General features: G+C 43.6%; 1 protein-coding gene across 1 annotated transcript in view; it reads left to right on the top strand.

The window, feature by feature from the left end:
* Nucleotides 1-9,346: 9,346 nt before the first annotated feature.
* The window catches only part of Mkln1 (muskelin 1), a 319,704-nt gene continuing 304,810 nt past the window's right edge, over nt 9,347-24,240 (top strand). The window contains exon 1 of the mRNA XM_047562794.1: nt 9,347-9,497. The gene's annotated coding sequence lies outside the window, so the exon portion shown is untranslated. The remainder of the gene's footprint in view (nt 9,498-24,240) is intronic.

Genomic DNA, 24,240 nt, shown 5'->3' with positions numbered 1-24,240 from the left:
TGCTTAGCATGTGCAAAGCTCTGGGTTCAATTTCTAGCACCAAAATTAAACAGAAAAAAAAACAAAAAAAAAAGGAACGAAGGAAGGAAGGAAAGAAGGAAGGAAGGAACTTTTAAAATGCAGTTTACCATACTGCAAAATTTAAGTAACATAACCTTGGAGAAATCAAGCAAAGATAGGTGCTGCAATTAGAAAAGGATGTGTGGGGGGGACCAAACAATGTTAGATTACCTAAGCTAATGGTTCTTAAAGCATGGCCCTCAAAACAACAGCATTACCTGAAAAACTGTAAAAAATGCACATTATCGAGCCACTCTAGACCCACTAAGTCAGAAACTTTGGGTGGGGCCCAATAAGCCCTCAGTGATTTTGATATACACTAACGTCTAAGAACCACTGGTCCAATCCAACCACATTCCACTGAAATGAAAGCAATCACATGAAGCCAGAAACCTCCTTAAATTCTTCCATGAATCTAGTCACTATAAACACCATTCTCAATTGACTTCCAAAGTAATTCTTAAACTATCCAAGCAGTTAGTCCTACAGTTCTTCCTATAGAAGCCTCTACTGCAGACATCTTGATTGTCTGCAATATTAATTCCAGTAACATAATTAGATACTCACATATGGGGTGATATAATGTTTTTTCCTATGTAACTTAGCATTGAATACCTAAAAAAAGCCTTCACATGACTGAGCTCTCCACAAAAGTAACAAGTTAAATCCCACAGGCTTTTTTTTTTTTTTTTTTTTTTTTTTGTTTGCTTGGGTTAACTTTTGTTGCCATTAGCAGTGTTGGGTTCTGCCTTGTTATCCTTGTGTTTTGGTTTGGTTTCAAAGGCAACAGTAGGAATTAATGGGACACACGGCTGACTGTTTGTTTTGGGAGTTTTATTTATTTATATTTTTGGCCCCACCAAAAAGTAATCACAAAGGAAAAATGGACTAGAAATTACTTAAAAGAGAAGCACGCCCCCCCAAGACTTCACATTTTGTCTTAGAATGGTATTCTATGACCATTTTTTTCATTTGACAACAGATCTGTATCTCCAATTGTGTTTTACGTGCTCTGTTATAAAAATTAGTTCTGTTGGTGGAACATGTAGTGGCAGAATGATAGGAAAACAGCACATGTCGCAGGAATGAGCAGTGGCAGATAAAGGCAGCTTAAAATATAGCCACAATGACAGCACAAAATACCTAAGACTGATGCACAGGTGGAGAGTAGACTATAGATCGCATGTGATTATAATCCCAGAGACTCAGGAGGTTAAAGTAGAGGATCGCAAGTTCCAGGACAGCCTCAGCAACTTGGTGAAACCCTGTCTCAAAATAAAAAATAAAAAGGACTGGGGATGTAGCTCAGTCATAAAGTGCCCCTGAATTCAATCCCTAATAACATAAGATAAATGGCAGAAATAAATAAAGGTAAAAACCACATATTCCCCTGCATCATCAACACTCCCCAATAAAAAATTTAATAAAATCTACAATTTTCAGCTTTGGGGCTCTTGTTAAGAAACAGATGTCTGATGTGTCACATAACTTTTTAAATAAATATTTCAAAGTCTAGTAGTCATTTATCTTACAATTAAACATCTGTTTCTATTTACATCTTAAATATCCTTGTAGGGAATTCTATGACTTGGGTGTTGGGACCACCTCAGACTGCAATCTGGAGGTTTAAAGAATAAACGTTTCCATTCCTGTTTCTCATACTGAAGTTGTTTTCTCAATGTCACACCATATTAGAGGTAATATTTTCAGCCTTCTTTTTAGACTCCATTGACATATATAAATACCTTTGATTTTACAAATCAAATTTTCTAACTAATGTAATTCAGTGCATGATTTTATTTTCCCTGAAAAAGTATCATGGGCTAGTGCACAAACAGAAATGATAACTTCAATTTTATATATACTTCCAACACTCTGTATGACCTGAGCACCAGATCTTCTTGTGACTATTTTTCAATCTGTCATCAAATAAGGGTAACAACTCTTGCTATGTATCTTACAGGAAAGAAATCAAAGTCACTGAGTTGGCAGTGCTCCTGGAGAGGTCACACTCCAAAAACTGGGGAGTCAGTGCAGTTATTGGTCTTCATTCTTTTCTTCAACTCTAAAAAGAAAACCATACTTCCAGGGAACCTGCCATACAACCAACTATACAATATATCCTCTGAAGCAAAACTGCAGGGATTAAAGTACTGGAACATTTTTTGATTCAACAAATATTTACAAGCATTCCTCTGTGCCAAGCACTATGCTAGGCACTGAAGATTCAATGACCAGCAAGACAAATATCATCCCTGCCCCTCAGTGTCTGTCTGATTAAAGTATCAATTCAACTTACGGGACTTTGGTTTTGTTTATACAGCAAGGGCTCATGTCCATTTGTAAATAATTGCTCATAATCATAATTACTCCCAACCTCTCCACTGTGTTTCTGAAAGAGAGAAACATGAACTACATGAATCGCTCAGAGAACACACACAAATGCTCCATCCTATAAAGGCCATGCAGAAGTCCAAAATATCACGTCGCAAGTACTTTACCGTCTATGGGGAGAAGCACTAGTGTTAAACCCTAGAAGATGAATCAAGATCTTTCTTTTAGAGTACCTTAGCCTAAATGTTTATCTGTTAAATACTAGATTTAAACATAAGCATATTCTTTGCCACAGTGCTGTTCAAAACAGAAGCAGTCTTATCAATTAGAAATTCAGTTCCTATGTCATACTAGCAGCATTTAAGGTGCTTAATGGCCTCAAGTGGTTAGAGGCTAACGAACTAGATGGTGCAGCTTTAGAAATCATTTCCATCGTTCCAGAAAGCTCTCCAAGATGGTGCTGCTCTACAAATACCTCTGTATACTGAACCTGAAAATTACAGTATAAAGAAATATGATGAAGTATCTGTGATCTGCTATGGTGGTAATGTAGTACAATTTCTTCCTTCCCAAATAAGGTGAAAAGAGGTATCAACAATGAGCATCACACCAAGAAAATCCACACCGTCCAATTGGCCAATGAAGAATAAAATTGGAAAGCAAGAGAAAAACATCACATTCGAACCCTTCTTTTTCTATTCCTTTTAAAAGAATGTTAGTAGCACTGTATTCTGTATCCTGTATAAAGATGTGTGCTTTTAGTTTTGTAGTTCATATATAAGGAGGAGGTGAGAACAATTCAGAATGAAGATGGGCGACATGAGCAAATACCTAGACAGATAATGTAACTTGAATGGAAGTAAATTCAGTTGGGACCAATGCAATAAAGTTTTGTGCTAGTGATACACAAATTAAAAAAAAAAATCACTGTTCCCCCCTTTAAAGAACCCAACTTAGAGGGGTGTTCAACATGTAAGAAATATGATACACTGTGATAAATGTAATGAGACTGATACTGAGAGACATAGAGATGATAGAGGATATTTTTACATGGTTTCTGAGGAGAAATCAGGGAAATTTTCTTCAAGGAATTAATTAAAAAGTAAAACAACAAAATAAGCAGAGAGATGCAAAAGAACCCCAAGTGGTCTGGCAATGCTGGAAGAAAGTGTTGTGGTAATACCGGGATGGAAGGCCTAGGAAGGAGGGCAGGAAGGAGATGAGGCTGGAGAGCTACTGCCACTCGAGACAGACCACAGATATTCTCATTCATGCCTGGTTTGCTTAGGTGGTCCTTTAAATGTTCCTCACCAAAACTAAGTAATGTGAAAACCAGTCCTTAAAACTTGATAACGAATATACCCACCCACGTCTGCCATACAACCAGCAATACTTGATAGCAATCAGGAGAATATAAGGAAAATTCTTAAAAGATACAGTACCACAGTAATACTTACTAGTCACAAAGTTAAAATCCTGTGTTTTCAGAGAGAAACTTCTGTTTACTGTCTTATTTGTAATATCCTTAGAGAAGATATTAAGAACACGTTTCAAAACAAATGAATTATGACACCCCCCCCCCACACGCACACACATTAATGTTCCCACCAAAGAGGTCACCTGACCAGGAGACAAATGAAACAAATCAAGGGGAGAAGTAAAAGTGAATTTTCTGTACTCTAGACCAAAGGAGTTGGGTTTTTTGGATTTTGGGGTTTTTTTTTCCCCTCCAAAATTTTCATGGCAGAACTTCTCTTACTCTTTGGGCTGCATCCAGCCTGTGACCACCAAAACTGTTACATGTCCACACCTTCTGCAGCTACTCCTGTAAACGCTTGGAAAGGGACTGCAGCTTCTGGACTCCTCCCCTGCGTTTTACACATACATTCGACTCACAAAACAGGAAAAAAAAAAAAAAAACTATACTTGCAGGGAATTTGTTCTTTTCAAATTACTAGGTTCCTCTGGCCTTTCTTCACAGTACACTTCTCAAAAGGACAGCCCGCAGGCCTCAGAGTCTACCAAGAGATCCCTCCCTTGCAAACAAGTAAAACTTTCCAGATCAAAACCTTAACAGCGGAAAGATATGTGTAAAAACTCACGTGGCTCTTAGTTAGGTAAAGGTACATTTTTAACTCAACATTCACGGGCTCCGAGATCGGCCTTCCTGGGTGACAGTCAGGGAGCCCTTCCAGATCAACTCACCTAACCTAAGCTTTCATTTCCCCAGCTGTAAAACCGGGACAACTACAGTGCCTGGCACAGAGGGGCCCGCTTGGTGACAGATGAGTAACTGGTAATTATTTTAACTTATTTTACTATTTCACCCTCCGTAGGGATGACTTCACAACTATGAGTCTATCAGGCTGGTCACTTAACGTTAAGTTCCTCACTGTCCCTCAGAATCACAGGATGGGGATGTAAAAACACTCTCTGCCCAGGTCCTACCTGGATTGGGGTTCGGTCGGTATGGGGTTACCCGGGTGTCGCACTATCTTTAAGTCTCTGGGGTTGATGCCAGCGCGCAGCCAGGATCAGGAACCACTTTTTCGTCTCCCTACCTCCTCAGAGAAAACACACACCTGTGAGGTCCTGAGGATTTCTAAGCCCATCAGCGCAGACCGGCGCTCCAGCCCCGGAGACGACGCCCGCATGGAGGCTGTGACGACGAACCCAAATACCGGTCACGGAGGACCAACTGCGACCAGTTCCACAGGACCCTGCCTCGAAACGCCGGCGGCCGGGTCAGTCGGGGGCCCCGACCCTTCCCCGCGCCCGGCCCCCTCCCGCCCCGGCACGTGACTCGACACGCGCCAGCTGCACGCGGGCTCCATCAAAACAAAAACAGAGGAGGCCGGCCCGCGGCGGGGGCGCGCCGGGGTGCTGGGGAGCGGGCGGGCGCGCGCGCGCCCCCGCCGCCACTGCCCGGCGCCGCGGCCGCGCCTCCGCCGCTCCGGGCGCCGCCGGCCGCGCGCCCCGGCAGCTGGGGGCGGGAGGGCAGAGGGCGCCACCTTGTTTACTGCCGGGCCCCGCCCGCGCCCGCGCTCCCGGCCCGCGCCCGGAAACCGTCTCCCGGGAGCGGGCCCGCGAGTGCGCACCCACCCGCGGCGCGAACGCCGGCCCTGCGTGGGAGGCGCCCGGCCCGGCGGCCGCTGCGTGTCAGCCCCCGTCACGACTCTGCTACGCACTTCGCCCCCAGCTCTCAGCTCCAGCGCTTCCGCAGACCCCTCACGTGGCCGCCTCCTCCCTGACACGGCGCTCGCCGGCGTCCAGGGCTGCGGACCCGGGCGCTCTGAGGGATCCCGAGCCTGTCCCCACCCCGCCTCGGACGTCACCCTTCTCGGACCACCCAACCCACACCTTCCGCCCGGGGCGCGGGGCGGGGGGGGGGGGGGCGCGGAGACAGCGACAAGCTGTCAGGAGCCTACAGCTTTCCACATGACGAAGCTCACCCTGGTCCTCGCCACTCACGCAGCAGCCGAGCTGCGCGCTGAAACGTACATTTCAAGCGGGGCGGGGGGGTCTTGATTTTTCTCCCTCATCTGGGGAGGGAAAAAAAAAAAAAAAAACAAGGCGCAGTTCTACTCAAACGCTCGCTTAAGACTCCCCACGTCAGTCCTCCCCAGTGCAAGAGTTACCGGACAGAAATGCCCACCCCAAACACCTGCTAGGTAACCTGCCTTCTGGAAATCTGGAGCCCCACCCACCCCGCCTGCCGGGGGGAGACCTGCGCCGGGGTGGGGAGGGAGCGACAAGGTCCAGGATCCCCAAGTCAGAGTGAGCGGGGGCAGGCAGCCCTCGCCCCACCCGGGAGCGCTCGCACCCTCCCGTCCCCCATTTCAGTGCAAACCAAGGCATCCTGCGTCCCTCCGGCGAAAAGCGGGACGGAGTCAAAGGTCTGGGTTCCAAGGGGGGTTGCTCGTTCCCCGAGAACCAAGACACTGCGTCCTCTCCAATAAGCACGCCCCCCGCCTTATTTCTTGTTGACAGCCAAGGTGGGGGACGTGGGAGAAAGGCTAGAGTTCGCTCTGGGCTCGGGATGTTGGTCTCCGCGGAGTGAAGAGGTGGGATCTCGAAATGGAAACAGGCCCCCCCCGCGCCGCGGTCCCTCCCCTCCTCCTCCTCCTCCTCTTCTTCTGTTTACCTCAAGTTTGAATTTTATCTGCGCAACATTAGCTGGAATGCGGACATTGAAAAAAAAAAAAAAAAACACTCGCTCTCAACCCGGCAGCAGCTCCGGAGGAGCCATGTGGCATCAAGCCACCGCAAAGGGGAAAAAAGTGCTCTTAGCAACACAAACATGGCGAAATAGCTCCGACATGCCCGTTTCACGCAACAGTCCTACCTTCGCTCACTCGCCCGCGAACCACCTGGCCAGGAACTGCAGACCCTTTCCCGGGCCGGCGAGGGGGCCCAGGGGAGCGCGAGGGTGGGAACGCGGGGCGTGCGAAAGGGAAAATTAACAGGAGTCCACGGGGGAAATGTCTCGAATTGACTAGCAAACCCAGCTGCCTCGCCGGGACTCAGGGGACCCCTTTTACACCCCCTGAGATCGCAACAGAGAACAGAATTCCCGTCTCCAAGTCCTACTGGACCGGCTTCCCCCACCCTACCCAACTTACCTTGGGGCTGAACACTCGCCGCTCGAGTCCCTCTCTCGCTCCTTCCTCCGAACCAGACGCCAGGGGGAAAATGATGCGCACGTAGATTCGTGAAGCAAATTCTTCGAGAATTTCCCTTGCATGATCACGAGGAGCGATGGAGACTCTGGAGACAGGTGCAGGGCTGGCCGGGGCTGCCGGCTAAAAGTTATTCTCCGCGGGTGGGCGGCGGGGTCCCCGGCCAGGGCCGAGGACCCCCGGTTCCCTGCCCCCCGGCGTCGCCCACTTGTCACGCCAGGCTGCTGCGTGCGCTCGGCTGCAGGGGAGGTGGCGTAGTTTCTCTTCCTCCCACCTCTTCTCACTCACTTGTTTTTGTAGCCGTGGGCTCCCCTAATGCTTTCCTCTCCACAATGTTGTTTCATTATATCATGTCCATCATGTGACACCGGAGAGGCCTCTCTATGGAAACTTAAAGGGGCTCCCACGTGACTGCAGCAGCAACAACAGCAGCAGGACTGGCGGCGGCGGCCGCAGCGTTTGTACCGCCGCTCACCAGGAGCCCCTCGCAGCATCCCGAAGGGGCTTCTGGCGCTGCAGAAGCCCAGATAAGGGCGCCACAGCATCCGGGAGCTGTGGCGTCGGTGCGTGCGTGGAGCCCATGCTCATTACATAGCAAGCCGAACAGAAGGAGCGTCCTTAAATCCTTTCCTACAGTCACAAAACCCACGCTCTTGTTAAAATGACATTTCGTGGCTCCTACTTTATTTCCCCCAAGAGCAATGAGTTTTCTCTCGGGCCTGACTGAATATTACCAAGTCAAAGAGAAAAACCGGACTTGTCTTTCTGCGAGTTCAGTCACAATATCAGGGGGAGAACAGAAATGCCAAAATAACAACAACAAACAGAATCAGGCATTTGATACATAATTACCATCACCACCGGTTTTAAAGCTTTCTGCAATTACATTCCTCTGGTAACTGTGTTGATGCTCGCAGGAGGCAAAATTCAATGCAGTTTTTCTCTTCCGCAGCTATATTAGGGCTTTGTTGCTGACAACAGTAAAAACTTGTTTGTGTCAGGAAGTGAGGTATGAAGATATGACCTGGAAGGTACAGACAAAACCAAACTAGCAGTTTTTGCATTACTTTTCTGACCACATTCTTTCAAATGGTGACAGGAAGGCTGTCTGTTGTAAAATGCGTGTTTAGTGGGAAATAATCAGGAAAATATATTTATCCCTTAATCATGCTGTACGCACTAGACAGTAGAAATTGTGTGTGCGTGTGTGTACAGAGAGAGATGTGCATTTTAATGATATTTTGAACCACTAATTTTGTCCTCATTTCTGGCATTTAACTGAAGTATTTAACAAACAACTTTGAAAGACTTATTCAAGTCCTAAATGTGTGGAAACTGTAGCTGTTTTGAGTACTCTCGGTTTTGTTGACTCACAACCCTTCAGGAGTATTCTACCTTAAATCCCAGTTCTCTGTCTTAAAAGTTTTTATGGACCATGGAGATGTTATCCTATAAATCTAGGCTAGATAGCTATTGCTGCGTTTTGGTTCATGCTCTTCCATTTTATAAGGAAAACTGTCTGGGTTGGCGGAATTATGGAGAGAAAAAAATAACTTCGCAAGAAACTGAACAGAGGGATGGAAGATCTTTATTTCCTCTGGCCTTGCCTTAACTAGATCCCTTTCCAGCTCGTCAGTTTACCTCCTCAACTATGGTAAATGATCGCCACTACCTCCCTTCTAATTCTACAAGTCCCCCAATCTTTACCTTCCAATCTCATGCCTAGTTCTTTCCTCCCTTTCCTCTTGGGTTCTTGCCTCCACTTCAGCCCCCTTTCTGCCTGGGTGCCTAGCTCAGGCCTCCCCAGATACTCCCTCCCAATCCTCCTAACCCTGCAGCTCCCCAACCCCCAGCCCTTTCCCAGTTCGGTCTCTCTTCTCAGCAACTCTACCTCCTTACCTCTCTTTGACCTCCTTTCATCTCCTTCTGTCTGGCCCTTGACTTCGGGGTCTCTTCTTATCTTTCTTTACCTGAAATGATCTGCCCCTTCCTGGGGTCTCCTTCACACCCTCCTCTCTGGTCCTATCCCTTCTGTGGTCAAGCCCAGCATAGCTCCCCGGCTCGGCCTGGTCAGCTTGAGCTGTATTTTGTTCGCGTGCCCCTGGCCTAGTGCATGGTGCAAAGTGGGGCCAGGAGGACCCCCCGGGCTGGGGCCCCTGCCTCGCCCCCTCCGCCCCTCCCGAGTCCCGGTTGCGGCGCTTCCTGGGCGGATGGTTTGGACTTGCTGCAGCAGCTGCGGTTCTGCTGTGTCATGCAAGAAGGAGGCGGCGGCGGCGGCCGGAGCTGGAGTGGGAGGAGGGGAGGAACCTGATCCTCCGGTAGCGAAGGGCTGGAGGCAAACACCGAGCTCCCCCAGAGCCGCCCGGGAGCAGGGAGGGCTCCGCTACCCCGCTACCCCGAGGGGCCCTCCCCGCGGGGCCGAGGGTAAGTCGGGCGGCGCAGGTGGTCGCCTCGGGAAGGGAGCGCGCAGTGGGGTTAGGTGGGGCGGCGGGAGCATCTGGAGGCAGCTCGGCCCAACTGAAGGAGCCCAGTGTTTAGCTGAAAGGGACCCAGGCCATAATAAGGATGGCCAGCCCAGCGCAGCAATAATACTCTTGGAATAACGCCCCTCGGTTGACCCAGGCTACACAGAGGGTGGAGTTGTGCATCCCGAACTCAGGACTGAGCTGGAGGCAATGATTCAGGGTTGGAGAAACATCCCGTCAGCCCTGGCGCTTTAGGGTCCAGCTGAGTAGCAAAAGCAAACGTACCCCATGGATTCCTCTAGCCTTGCTGCGCTTTCTGGGTTGTCTTGTTGAAAACTAGGGAAGGGGATGGGAAACCTGCCCAAGCTCACTTTAGCCACGAAAATAATGCTCTTGGCCAATGGCCCTGGACAAACAACCTCTGGTGCAATTAAACAATCAATAGGAAAAGAGCTTCACTCCCCTCACCACCCTCCTTCCCCAGGCTTCTTCGACCAGGGTAATTCATTGGGTTTAAAGGAGAAAGAAAATGTGTTACATTCCTTCCACCCAGCCCCCCTCCCCATCAGCCTCTTCATCGCAAACTGCAAACAGCACACCCCTGGCTCACCCCACCTTCAGAACTGAGCTTCTGAGAGAGGTTGCAATACTGCTCCATGGTGCAGGAGGAGACAGCCTTAAAAGCTGAAGGATTTCGTCTCCGCTGCCCTTTTACCCCTAGGGGATTCAGAAACCTAGCACTGACAGCAGTGAAATGTAGGACCAGGCTGGGCACAGAGGTACATTACTTCTTTCTCCTGAATACAATTCTCAGGACAACTATTTTATTTTTATAATTACTAGTATTCTTTTCCATTTCATTTCTAGAAATTTCAGAAAGCATTTTCTGAAACATAATTTTTTTTTAAATGTCAGTCATACATTTAGAAGTAAGGGGTTGACGGGATTAACTGAAAGGCTAATGACTGTCTCAAAAGCACATGCGGTTGCTAGGGAACTCCAGCTCATCCCGCTCTCTAATCACCAGCGTGTTAGGTGGAAATCAAACTGCTCAGGGTGTTATTAAAATGAATGGCATTTGGTTAAAGACTTTCTTGCTATGTTGTAGCATCCTGGATTATTATCGATTGCCTCACACCCACATATCTTGTTTTCCTAATTTGATTTCTGTATTTGCGTCACTGCCAGGGACACTCAGACTAGACCAGTCAGGTTCACTTCCTGTTTCTCAGAACTGGTTTATATTTGGTCGCAAAGCACTAGCTGGTGAAACATTATCAAACTGGTCCTCTTGGAAAGAAACCTCTGCTTTCCGTTGAAAACACATTATCCAAATTAAGTGCTAATTCCCATGGAAAACGTCATCATTTGAGGAATAAGGTAGACTGCCAGTCTACTTTATTAGTCATTTGAGAAATCCATTCTTGAAATGTAAAGCCTAGAAAATCCGTCATCTTTATTTCTTTTACCCAGAATCTTCAGTCCTCTGCATTGGAACTAAAACAACTCAGAGAACAGATTTAAATATGATATTTCTAAAATGAAGCACAAAAAAATACACATGGAAGCTGGGGAAATCATTCTGACTAAATAAGGCATAGAACTGAATGGAATCCAGGCCCCAGGAAGGACAAATAAGTTAGGGTTAGCTCTGTGGCACTCACAGAACAAAGTGTGATTATAGGACTGCACTACCAATAGGAAACCTCATCGCTTTGTGTACTGATCACCTCTTTTACCAATTCCCCTATGTCCCCGGAAAAGATAACCTTGTTTTGGGGGCAGGTTTCCCCCCAGTTCCTTCCTCTTTATAACAAGGCTGTCGCAAAGGCAATATCATAAACATAGGACTGTGCAAATACCTAGGTTCTGGTGCGACAGATTTATTTTGAAAGCCCCTTGAGAAAGTTTTATGTGGCATTGAGAAAAGATCGTCCACTCAAAGCTGAGAAACTTGCTTTCACTTCTACAAACTAGATGAACTTGGGCTAGCCTCTCTAGGTCTTCAAGTGTCGGCTTCCTCATGGCAGCATAACCAAGAGTGCTAGACTTCAGACCTCTAAGTTTCTTCGCATTTAGAAAATTCTTTGAACTCACTATATAATTTCAATTTTGGCTGCATTTTGCAATGTTAAATTTTAGCCCTGAATTTTTAATATCTATCCATAGAGACCCTGGGGTAAATGATTATAGGAATGATTTCCTGCTGATCCATCAGGCTTCAGTGTCATTGCCAGACAAATAGAAGGTACCTTGCTCCTGAGGTATTTACTCTCTCCTTGCCTGGTCGTGTTGTGGAAGCAACAGGGTAAGAAGTACAAAGCATAGAAAAAGGCCTTTTCATTATTTTAGGAGTAGTGAAGCCAGAGTACTTTGAGGAGTAAAGTGGTGGAATGACAGAGGAAGAGCTATATAAGAAATAACTAGCTGAATCCTCATGGAACTTTTTGCCTATATTTTAATTTGTGAGAGGCAAAAACATAGGTAGTTCAAATTTTAGAATTTTCAGATCTAAGATATAAAGAAATGGCACGAAGAAATGTGAGATTTGTGGCAGAAAGAAAAGTCCTGACTTTGAAACCCAACTCTGCTACTTTATCTATTCATTATTGAGTGCCTGCTGTGTGTCAGGCACTGGGATGGGCCTTGGGAACACAAGATGAATAAGACCACAGTCCCTGCCCTGCAGGAGCTTATAGTATAATGAGGAGGCAGATGAGTTTGAGGGGAGATGGCATCTTCAGGGGGGCTCATAGGAAGGTACCCAAGCTCAAAAGATGAATCTTGAGAGGAGTACTGAAGGACGAGTGGAAGTGAGCCGACAACTGGGCAAGTCAGAGGGAAGGTGTTCCAGGCAAAGAAAGTGCTCGTATATAAAGACCTTGAAGTGAAAAGGTGTGCCCAAAGAGTCGAAGGCAAAGGACCGTGCCCAGCAGGTAAAAGGTTCTCTATGAACACATTGTACCAATGCATGGTAGAAGTCCTGAAGGATGCATCCAGAAAGATCAGCACGGTTTTGTAATGTGAAAGATTTTGTTTGTCTTCCTAGAACATTTGACCTTATCCTGAAGCCAATGGAAAGCCATTAATTAATTTTAAGGAGCATAGTGAAGTGATCCCATGTCCATTTTAAGAAGAGCACTCCAGTTTGCAGAATTTATTAGTAACACTGTGAGCAGGGAGACTAGTTAGGAGGTTATTTTAGCACCAAGGGGAAAAAAAGATGGTCATCTAAGCTAAGGCAGCAAGAATGAAGATGGAAAGAAGCAAAGGATTCAATAAATATTCTAGGCATAGAATCAGGGGAATTTGATTGTTGATTATATCTGCAGGATTAAAGAATAGGGAGAGATTCATGGCTTAGGCAAATGGGAGAGTAGTGGTATCATTCATCAAGCTGGGGACCTTATGAGGAAAAGCAGGCTGAGGAAGGAAGGTAATTAATTTTAAACATGTTGCATTTGAAGTGTCCATGGGATGTCAAAGTGAAGCTGTCTACTACATAATTGAACAGATTGGTCTAGAACTCAGGAGAGAGATCTATGGGGGAGTCACCAGAATAACTGTAGTTCATGGAAGTAGATGAAATCACCAAGACAGAAAGGATCGTGAAAGAAAATAAGAGGACCTGCTATGGAACCCTATGAAAATGCCAAGATTTGAAAGTGTAGGAAAGAGCCGGGCATGGTGAGGCACACCTGTAATCCCAGTTCCCTGGGAGGCTGAGGCAGGAGGATAGCAAGTTTGAGGTCAACCGGGGCAACTTAGGGAGACTGTGTCTGGAAATAAAACAGGCTGGGGATGTAGCTCAGTGGTAAAGTACTTGTCTAACATATGCCAGAGAGCAGGACCAGGAACAAGGGGAGCTTAGGAAGCCAAGGAAGGAAATACCAACAGTATTAAATGCTAGAGAGGGTCAAGAGAAATGAAGACTGAAAGAGTCTTGGATTTAGCACAAGGAGGTCATTGGTGTGTTTGGCAAGAAGTATATTGGTTAAGGGGGGATAATAACCAGATTGCTGTGGGTTGAGGAATGGATGAGAGCAGAGGAAGTAGCGAGAGGAAGTTCTCACAGATAAGAAGGACGAAAGGGCAAGTAGGGAAGGAAAATAAAGATATTGGGGAGAGAGCTTTTAAACCTCATAGTCTGTGACGTTCATGCTATCTAGGGGAAAAAGGGAAATAATATGGAATTCCAGAATCTTTTAGCCTTCTTCAAATTACCTGGTTTCATCATTCACCAATTGCTCAAGCTAGACAACGAGTAGATTTTTTTTTTTGTTTTATTTTTCTCTTTTCCTCAGTTTTCATGTCCAGTCCATGAGGAATACAGGTCAACTTATCTGCAAAGCATTTCTGTCTCTACTGTGCCCACCCTGATGCAGACCACCATTATCTCCCTTTGGTGCTCTTGTAACAGCTTTCTAAATGGTTTTCCTGCTTCTACCCTTGTCCCCATTCTTCACAGCACAGCTAGAGACATAAATCATTCATCATAAAACATAAATCAGATCATTTCACTTCTCTTCTTAGAATCCTTCTGTATCTTCTGATTGCACCTGAAATAAAGTCCAGACTCCTGTCCTGGCCTGCGTGGCATCTGAGACCACCTCTGCAACCTCATCCCTCACCACTCTCCCTGACTCCAGTACACCAGCCTTTTTTCTATCCCTCAAACACGCTGAATTTGCTCTTGTTTCAAAGGACTTACTCTTCCTGGAATATCCTTTGGGTCCTTCTGATCTTTGTTTACATGTTACCTACTCAGAGTGGCCCTTGATGGCCACTTCTGCCTGAAGTACCCTTCTCCATCCACCTTTCCAACCATCCAATGCATTTTTTTTTTCACAAAAATAGGACTTTATTGCTGAAATTTTATTATCATTTGTTTTTATTAATTAAGATTGAGGATTCCTTTAAAATTTAAGCCCCATGAGGATTCCTGACACAGAGTAGGTACTTAAAATGTCCACTAAATGTTTATAGAAGGAAAGGAAGAGAACATATCAATAGAAATTAAAACCATCAAGAAACAGTCTGGTGTGTTGAGGGGTGGCCAGTGACAATGAATTTCTAGGCTTTTAAGATTTCAGAAGAGACCTGGACGTTCATGTTCTCTGAACTTCACTTTATGGTGAGTAATAGTACAGGCCTCACTAAGCTGTTAGGAAAATGAGATGAAGCAATGTGGGTGAACAATATGGTGGTCTCATCAAGTCATTTCAGGAAGTCATAGATCGATTCATAAGCTCCATGTTTGGACTCCTCAAAGTGGAGTTACCCATTGATAATGGTAATTACCCATTGATAATGGAGTTACCCACTGATAATAGATAATGATGGTCTGCATCAGAGTGGGAGCAGTAGAGACAGAAATGCTTTGCAGATAAGTTGACCTGAATTCCTCATGGACTGGACATGAAAACTGAGGAAAAGAGAAAAATAAAACAAAAAAAAAAATCTACTCGTTGTCATTATTGGAATTAAAAATGGAAAAATCGTAACTTTTTAAAAATACCAGGATATCTGATGGGAAATTAAATTAGATCAAAGCATTCCCATCAACTAATAGAAAACTATTAAAAATTCTGGAATTGGGCCAAAGGTACGATAAACAGATTTCAGTCAAGGAAATTCAGAATGATCTGAAAAATATGTAAAAACACCCACCTTTCCACATATAAATAAATAAACAAAATAATGGTCTATCCACAACTAAAAAAATATTTTTAAAAAAACCTTTTCTCATAACCATAGTTATGCACACACAACTGCGTTGAAACATATTTTTTATATATTAGGTTGACAAAAATCCCAACATTTAATAACATACTTGGCTGGCCAGCCTGAGAGGCAGGCACATTCTTATATAGTCAGTAGAGGAAAAGTTGGTACAACCTCTGTGGAGGGCAACCTGGAAATATTTATCATAGTTTCAAATGCATAGCCTTGGACTTAGCAATTCTACTTTTATGTATTTATCCAATAAATAGGCTCATACATATTTTGAAGGATGACTCTTCTAGAACCTTCAGTAAAGCATTATTTATAATCACTGAAAACAGCCATCAATAGAGAAGCAGTTAAATAAATGATAGTAGAGCTATACAAGTGAAAGGTACGCAGCTATTAAAATTTGTGAGGCAGTTCTAGGTATATTGATGTGAAAATATCTTCACAACACATTACCAGGTAAAAAAGTTAAAAACAACATGTGTAGTTGGCTAACATTGTCTATCTTTTTGAAAGAAGTTTTATACATTTTGGTCAGAAACACATTAACTATGGGAGGGTCAAATATAGCAGGGCAGGAGCAGTTGTAGAAAGACTGGTTGGAAGGGCACTTCAGTGATTTGTGTGAGAGATGGTTACCCAGGTAAAGGCAGTGGCATGCATAGGAACAAATGATCAGAGCCAAACAATTGTTTTAAAGAACTTAATGACTGATTGGGGATGGTGGATGAGGGGGAAGGAGATACTGTCACAGTGGACTTAAGAATTCTTCCAGGATGGACACATGAGCAGAAGTGTCTGTTAGCAAGAGTCCTGGGTCAATCACAGAATTGCAGGAGAAAATCAAAAGTTTTGTCTAAGTGGAGATGTCCACTGCAGACTTGTAGATATGGTTCTAGAGCTCAGAAGAGTTACTGGATGTGTGAATTTGGGAGAAGATTGCCTAGGGAGGGCAGATAGAATCAAAAGAAAAGTGGCACCAGGACTAAGCCCTGATCATGAATAGCAAAGAAAGATCTGGCACTGGAGACCAAAAACCAGAAACCCAAGAAATAAAACTAGGAGACGTCAGGCTGCAGAAGCCAAGTGTTAAGGTGGATCAACTTGTTATACACTGATGAAGGTCAAGAAGGAGCATCACAACTTATTTCTGTTATAAACTCCAAGCTTCCAGAGCTTATTTTTGTATCCCTTATATGCCTTGCCCTGTACATCACACGATAGATGATCAGTAAATTTTTGTTAATTTTTGGAAAGAAATAGATACTCAGAGAGAAAGGTAGACATACATTAAGACTAGAGTTTGGACTGGGGATATAATTGGTTGGTAGAGTGCTTGCCTAGCAAGCACAAAGGCCCTGAGTTCAGTCCCTAGCACCAGCAGAAAAAAAAAAAAAAAAAAAAAAAAAAAAAAAACAGATTCCCTTGAAGTTTACCACAGATTAAACTTGATCTTAGGCAATAGGGAATCCTGCACACTTTGTTTGCTCTGAAGCTGGCACCGGATGGGACATTCACAGTACCATGTTGTTGCCTTCCAAGAATATTTTGATGGGTAGTACCTGTGCCTGGTCAATCTGAGTCATTTTTTATCTTTATTTAGGTCCTGGGTGATGACAAAAGAGCTATTTGCTTTCCCTCGTCTATCTGATCCCATCACACCACCCTGAATCAGTTGATGGAATCTGGGAAATCCATTTCTCTGCCCTAAGTTCTGTAAGAACCTCTTACAGAAGCCACCAGCTTCTCAGTCTGTTATTGTCTCTGCATAAAGGTGTTGGGCTGCTGTCAGCAGAAGCTGTAGAGAATATCACAGAGAAAAAGGTTGACTTGGTTGTGAGAACATGGAAATCTACAACAAAGTATCCTTGAATTAGAAATTTTAGAAGCTAAAATAATAGCTGTACTTTAAGCGATACTAAAAATGCTGTGACATCCTGTGTTATTTAGTTAGACCAGAGGACAGCAAACTTTTTCTATGAAGGACCAGACAGGAAGTATTTTAGACTTTCCTGGCCATGCAGTCTTTCTCAATTACTCCATTCTGCCACTGTAGTGACAAAGTAGCCATAGTAATAAGTAAATGGGAGAGCCATTTACTGTGTTCCAGTAAAACTTTATTGATGTACACTGAAGAATGAATTTCACATAATTTCCCCATGCTATGAAGTATTTTTTTTCCAACCATTTTAAAAATGTGAAAACTATCCTCAGCTCACAGGCCACACAAAAACAGGGCATGAGTTGGACTTGACCTGCGGGCAGTGTTTTGGCAACCTGTGGTATAGATAAACATGAAGATTATATCATGAGAATGATACTCAGATTCAAACTTCTAAAGAAAATAACTTGTTGTGTGTGTATATATGTATATATCTGTCTTTATTTTAAACTCTCAAATTTACTTGAACATAGAAACATATTTATCTACATCTGACTCAATCTGGTAATAAAGTACATCTCTTCAGTTCAGTATTCATTGAATGCCTTGCTCCTTCCCTTCCTGGTAATGTGCATGTTCATGGTTCAGCCTTGCACCACAAAACGACATTTTGCTCAACAATAGACTGCGTACACAATGGTGATCCTATCAGATACTAACAGAACTAAAAAATTCCTGTCACCTAGTGATGTTGTAGACATCAGAACATGGATGTTGGTGTAAACAGACATACTATACTGCCAGTCAGATACAAATACAGCACATGCAATTATCAAGTACCAATACTTGATAATGATAAATAATTACATTACCAGTTTATGTATTTATTATACTATTATTTTCAAGCGTATTCCTTTGCTTATTAGTAAAATTATACTAGCATCAGTCTCATACATCTTTTTCCTCGTGCTTGATTTAGTCTTTTTTCTTTTGTCTATCATGGCCCTAGAAGCAATAGGATAGTTTACCTACCTGTGTGCATATACACAAGCACGTATACACCTGTGTGTCTACACACACACATGCATATGCCATTTAGCCTAGATGTATGTACACTCTGGATGTTTGCAAAACAACAAAATTACCTAAGGACACATTTCTCAGAATGTGTTCCCATCATTAAGCAACTCATGATTTCATATAGAACAAAATGAAGAATTCTTACTAGTTGGCTTTATAAACAGCCAAATCCAGAGAGAGCAGAGTGATGCAGTTAATCACATTTTGAACTACATTAATTCATTCAGTGTTTTAGTTGGCTTTTTGACTGCTCTGACTAAAAGGATCTGACCAGCACAACCATAGAGGAGGAAAAGTTTATCTGAGGGCTCATGGTTTCAGAGGTCTTAGTCCACAGAAGGCCATTCCTCAAGGCTCGAGGTGAGGCTGAACATCATGGTGGGAGAGTGGGGGAGAGGGTGGCAGAGAGAAGCAGCTCATATCATGGTGATCAGGAAGCAGAGAGACTCTCCACTCACCAGGAACAAATATCTACCCAAAGCCACGCCCTAATTCCCACCTCCTCCAACCACACCCTACCACTTCAGTTACTACTCAGTTAATCCTCACCGAGGATTAATTCACTGATTGGGTTAAGATCCTCACTACCCAATCATTTCTCCTCTGAACCTTCTTGCAATGTCTTACACGTGAGCTTTTGGGGGACACCTCACATCCAAATCTTAACATTCAGTGTGTATTAATGATCTACTTCTTGCATAGGGCAATTCAAGGTAATGTGGAGTTTAAGAGGTTAGGTCCCTGAGAGGTAAGTAGGTAGATAAACAACCTAGTGGCTTATAAATTTATTGAGAATGGTTTGGGCATGTCACTGTATAAATGTAGACTTTCGAAGCAGCAGATAGGCAGTCAGAAAAAGCTAAGTTTAAATCTGAGCTCTTTTGCATCCCAGCTGTGTGAACTTGGGCTGATTATATAAATCATATAAGCTTCAGTTTCCTCTTTTTAAAATGAGGGTAACAATAACTACCTTTGAAGGAGATTGTGGGAATTAAATAAGGTAACATGTAAATTAGCCGTCATGATACCTGGGACATGATCAGCAATCCATAAATCCTAGCTATTGTTGTATTATAGCAATATGAGGATATATCACTTGTTCACACAGAAAACACAATGAGAGGTGGGGCAGTGTGACCTTCTCAGTAATGAAGTCATGGATACATATGGAAACCCACAAACCTGAGGTTTGACACCTGGTAGAAAACATTTGGGTGAAAATAATAGCAGAAGTGACATTGTCCCAGGATAAAGGCACCAGGCCAGTTGACTTCCCTAGCAACCAGCAGCTGGATTATTTTAAGAAGCTCCAGCTACAGGTCTGACTCCCCAGCCTGCCAACACTGAAGGCCAGTTCTATTTTTTTTTTTTTTAAATATTGTTTTTAGTTGTTGATGGACCTTTATTTTATTTACATGTGGTGTTAAGAATTGAACCCAGTGCCTCATACATACTAGGCAAGCGCTCTACTACTGAGTCACAACCTCAGCCCTGAAAGGTCAGTTCTAACTAGGAGAAAAGCATCAAGGATAAGAGCTCCTACCACCTTTCTTCCTTCCTGTCACGTCAGCTGTGAGACTTGGACACCTGTAGGTCCCTCCTACTATGTTTTCCACCCATGTTTGCCCAATTCTGGACTTAACATGACTCACACTCCTTTTTGGCCATTGTGCCTTGCATCCGATCTATCCTGACAAGTGGAGCCCTATCCTGGTCCCTAGCTTGCTTTTACCATGACTCTGATGTCGTGTTTAGCTCAGCTCTGACCAGTCCTCTTCCCCAGGGGACTGTATTCTATTACCCACATGCTTGCAGTGATGGCTTTAAACCATGGGACACAGGTCCCTTACCCTTCATGGATAACCTGCTGCTGGAGTAAGTCTGGACTGCTTGGTATTAATAGCTTTCTGAATTTTACCTTGGTATGGGACACCAGATCTTGCACAGCCTGGCTTCCCTAATCCACGCCAGCTTCCGTATTCACAGCCCAGCCCTGGGAGTACCCCTACCCTGGTCTTGACTCACACCCTTTCTCCATCGGCCATATTGTCAACTCGTCCTAGCGTGCCTTGTGATCCTGTTATGGCAGCATCAATAATGCTTTTCAAGTAAAAATGACAAAATTATTGGCATGGGAGGGTAGTGGAGAACATCAATTGATCTGCCATCATCAACTGACAGTATTGTTCTGCTGGAAAGTGAATATCAAATAAAGGTGGCAATATTTAAATTTAAACTAATTGCTTATTGAAGAAGTACAATTCTATGCCTGATTCTAACCAGCTAAGAAGAATGTGTTAGCAAAGCAGAAGTGACAATCAACTTAAAGTAAGTAACCACAGCACCCTTGAAACTGTAATAGCCCAGAAAAGGCAACTGCATTCACTAACCAGATGTGAAGTCTGAGATCATGTGGACATGCGATTTCCTGGGCAGGACATGGGAAGTAAAGCTCAAGAGGAGAAAGATGACTTGAAATATATGTTCTTGTAAAATCAGTGATTTCAAGGAAGAAAAGAAAAAAAAACATCAAAATGATTGCTGAAGAAGTGTTCTAATAAGCTGGTCAGTTTTCAGGGGTGGATGTTTTGTTTTGTTTGTGGTACTGGGCTGAGCTACATCTCCAGTGCTTTTTATTTTGAGACAGGGTCTTCCTAAATTGCTGAGGCTGGCCTGGAATTTGTGATCCTCCTGCCTCAGCCTCCAATTTGCTAGGAGTACAGGTGTGCACCCCCATGCTCAACATTGGAGGAGAGATGAACTGTAGTCCTACCCTTACCTGCAGGAAGGTTCTATTCAAGACCCCCAGTGGCCGCCCAAAACCACACAGAGTATCAACTCCATATAAGCTTTTTTTTTTTCTACACATAACATACACCTCTGATAAAGTTTAATTTATAATTTAAGACAGTAAGAAATGAATACCAATAATTAAAATAGAGTAATTATGACAATGTATTATAAGATCGGTAAGAAAGGTGATTTAAAACTTATGAATTGTTTATTTCTGGAATTTTCTGTGTAATATTTTCAGAGCATGGTTGACTAAAGGTAACTGAAACTGCAGAAAGTAAAACCTCAGATAAGAGGAAACTACTCTATAAGAAGGGCTCAGACCCATGAGAATAATGCCCGAAGGGTTCATGTCCAGAGGCAGCTAGAGTCTGGGAATAGTATTGAAGACAATGAATAGTTTTCTTGTTTGATTTTGCTTACATTTATATTAAAGAATAATAACGAAGAAAGGCTAGTGCTACTGAATGGGGCAGACTGACTGATGTGAATAGTTAACTGAAAAACAGAACTGTTCAACTGTAGCATTCCCTAAATTCTAAGGTGCAGGTTCTTTATCTCACATTTTTAATATTTCTAAAATCAGAATGTATCTTCAATAGGTGCATTTAATGTGGTAATGTTTTTTGGAAGAGCTCAAAACAGTCAATAAATTGTGGTGCATCCTACCATAAGTTGGTCTTAGAATGCAGAAAATTTGGAATTTTATTCTTTTAGCTCTGCCAGTATTAATTGCACTCAACAGATAAGGGGTCCACTTTGTGTCCTGAAAGTGACAGTGTTGTCAGTGGTCACCAAAAGGTAAGAAAGTGTCAGAAAGGAGTTTGGACACCATGTTCGAAAGCGTGTTGCCCCATGGAGGGTACAGAGGATCACATGAGCACTAGTGAAGAATACGAATGGCAAGTACTAGAGACAGAACAGGGCCCAGAAAGGCAAATGGGGTTCAAAAACTTCTAAGGACAGGGGGACCACCGCCGTCCCTCGGAAGCCAAGTTGCTGAACATGTGTGTCACAGCGGGTATGGGTGGAGACGGAATATATGTTGAAAAGGCCAAGGTGGTTAAGATGCAGAAAAGGATAAGCTTTTAGGAAGATATTCAGGATTGTCTAAGATGGGGTCAGACGGACAATGGCTTCCCCTGGCAGGACATTTTGAACTGTGCCTGGTACATAGTACCACCATGTCCTGCCTCTTCAGAACCAATAGGTGATTGACTTGAAACCCTGGTGTTCCATCTCCAACTCCCTCAGCTTCGACTGACCTCAGAGAAGCCTCCTCTGAGAAGGTATTTAGAGGTCTGGGACACAAAACAGGGGAAGATATTGCAAAGTGATTGAGACTTGGGTAAATAAATAAATTAATAGATTGATAGATAGATAGGACAAGAAACGGTCCAAATAACTAAAGAACAAGGTAGCCAGAAGCCAGAGACTTGGCCAGAATAAATCCAGGGGAGAGTTGAAGCTGTTGTCTATTTGCATCACATCTTGTGAAGCCCATGTGAAAGAAGAAATTCAGAGAACCCATAGATCAGTTGACCATGAAGGAAATTGTTCCAACCACATATGATCAGACCTTTAGAAACTGGGCTGTGTCCAGGTGGGCCATATGCAGCTTAACCATAAAAAGAAGGGATCATGTCTTTTCATGATCTTAGCTCTAGTGTCTGTTAGTATGAATAATGAGTGATAAGACAAATGAGTTTTGAATGTTAGGGCTGGGGTTGTTGTAGCTTAGTGGTAGAGCACTTGCCTCGCATGTGTGAGGCACTGGTTTCAATTCTCAGCACCACATATAAATAAGTAAATAAAGATCCGTTGACAACTAATATATATATATATATATATATATTTTTTTTTTTTTAAACAATGATAAAGATACTTAAAGATAGAACCTTAGTTGCCCTCTCACTTGCATTCCATCTTTCCCAGCTGCCCTTCCCTTCCAAGTTCTGGGAAAGCCAATTCCATCTTCATCTCTGGGGGGCGGGGCACGTGGACCAGGATAAGCCAAGCAGTGAAGAGCATCCCTTTAGACTTAATGATTTACTCAAGTATGGGCATGTGACCTAAGTCAATTCTACCAAAGAGAATGTCAGGGCTCTTTTGCTGGGAGTGCTAGACCATAGATACTTCCTTCCAGAAGTGAATGCACAAACAAATAACCCTGAAAATTCTTGGCATCAACAAGTTGAGATTGGAGCTGTCACCAGGGACTAAAGCAAAGAAATGAAGTGAGAACTATCAGGTCCTGTCCGCGTTGTGGAGACCCCTGGCCAAACCTGGCCTGCAGTCTCTGAACTTTTCACTCGGGGAGCAAGTAAATTCTATTTGTCGTTTAGGACACTTCGAGATTAGAGTTTCTATTTCTTGAAACAGAACCATCCTCTCTGGTTCAAAAGGATGGAACGGACACAGTTAAGAAGGAATGAATTTTTCAGATGAAGAGTTCAAAGTGGAGAATAACCCATACAAGAAAAGTGACATGTGTTGAAGAGAAAAGCACCACAGGCAGTGCTTGACCCACAGGTGGTAAAGGCCTTCATGAACAAAACATTAAGCTTGATGGTTTCTAAAGAAAAAAAAAAGTTGATATATCTGATTACTTAGAACTTTCACATTTATGTAGATAAAACAGCATCACAAACAAAATTAAAAGGCAAATAACATATTCTAGAATTTTATAGATAGACATAGCTATGACAAAGGGTAGTGGCCTTAACATATAAAGAAATCTTCCACAATTATAAGAAAAAGGCAACATTGCAAAAAAAAAAAAAAAAAAAAGAGTAAAGAGGCCAGACATGGGAATCCCAGCAACTGGGAGGCTGAAGCAGGAGGATCTAGATTTCGATTTGGAGGCCAACCTGGGCAATTTAGTGAGACTCTGTCTCAAAATTAAAAATGAAAAGTACTGGGATGTAGTCAGCAGTAGAGATTTCCCCTGGGTTCAATCCCCAGGACCACAAAAAGGAAGGACGGAAGGAAGGAAGGAAGGGAGGGAGGGAGGGAGGGAGGAAGGAAGGAAGGAAGGAAGGACATGAAAGGACAAAAAGAAAAAAAAGGAATTCAAATGGTCAATGAAAAGTAAAAAGATTCTGTCTCATTGGTACTTAAAGAAAATGCAAATTACAGTAAAATCCTGAACTGGGGGTGTGACTCAGAGATAGAGCACATGGTTAGCATGTGTGAGAGGCCCTGGGTTCACCAG

Source organism: Sciurus carolinensis, chromosome 8 (genome assembly GCF_902686445.1).
Source record: "Sciurus carolinensis chromosome 8, mSciCar1.2, whole genome shotgun sequence".
Lineage (NCBI taxonomy): Eukaryota > Metazoa > Chordata > Mammalia > Rodentia > Sciuridae > Sciurus > Sciurus carolinensis.
This window is presented reverse-complemented; position numbering and strand designations above follow the sequence as displayed.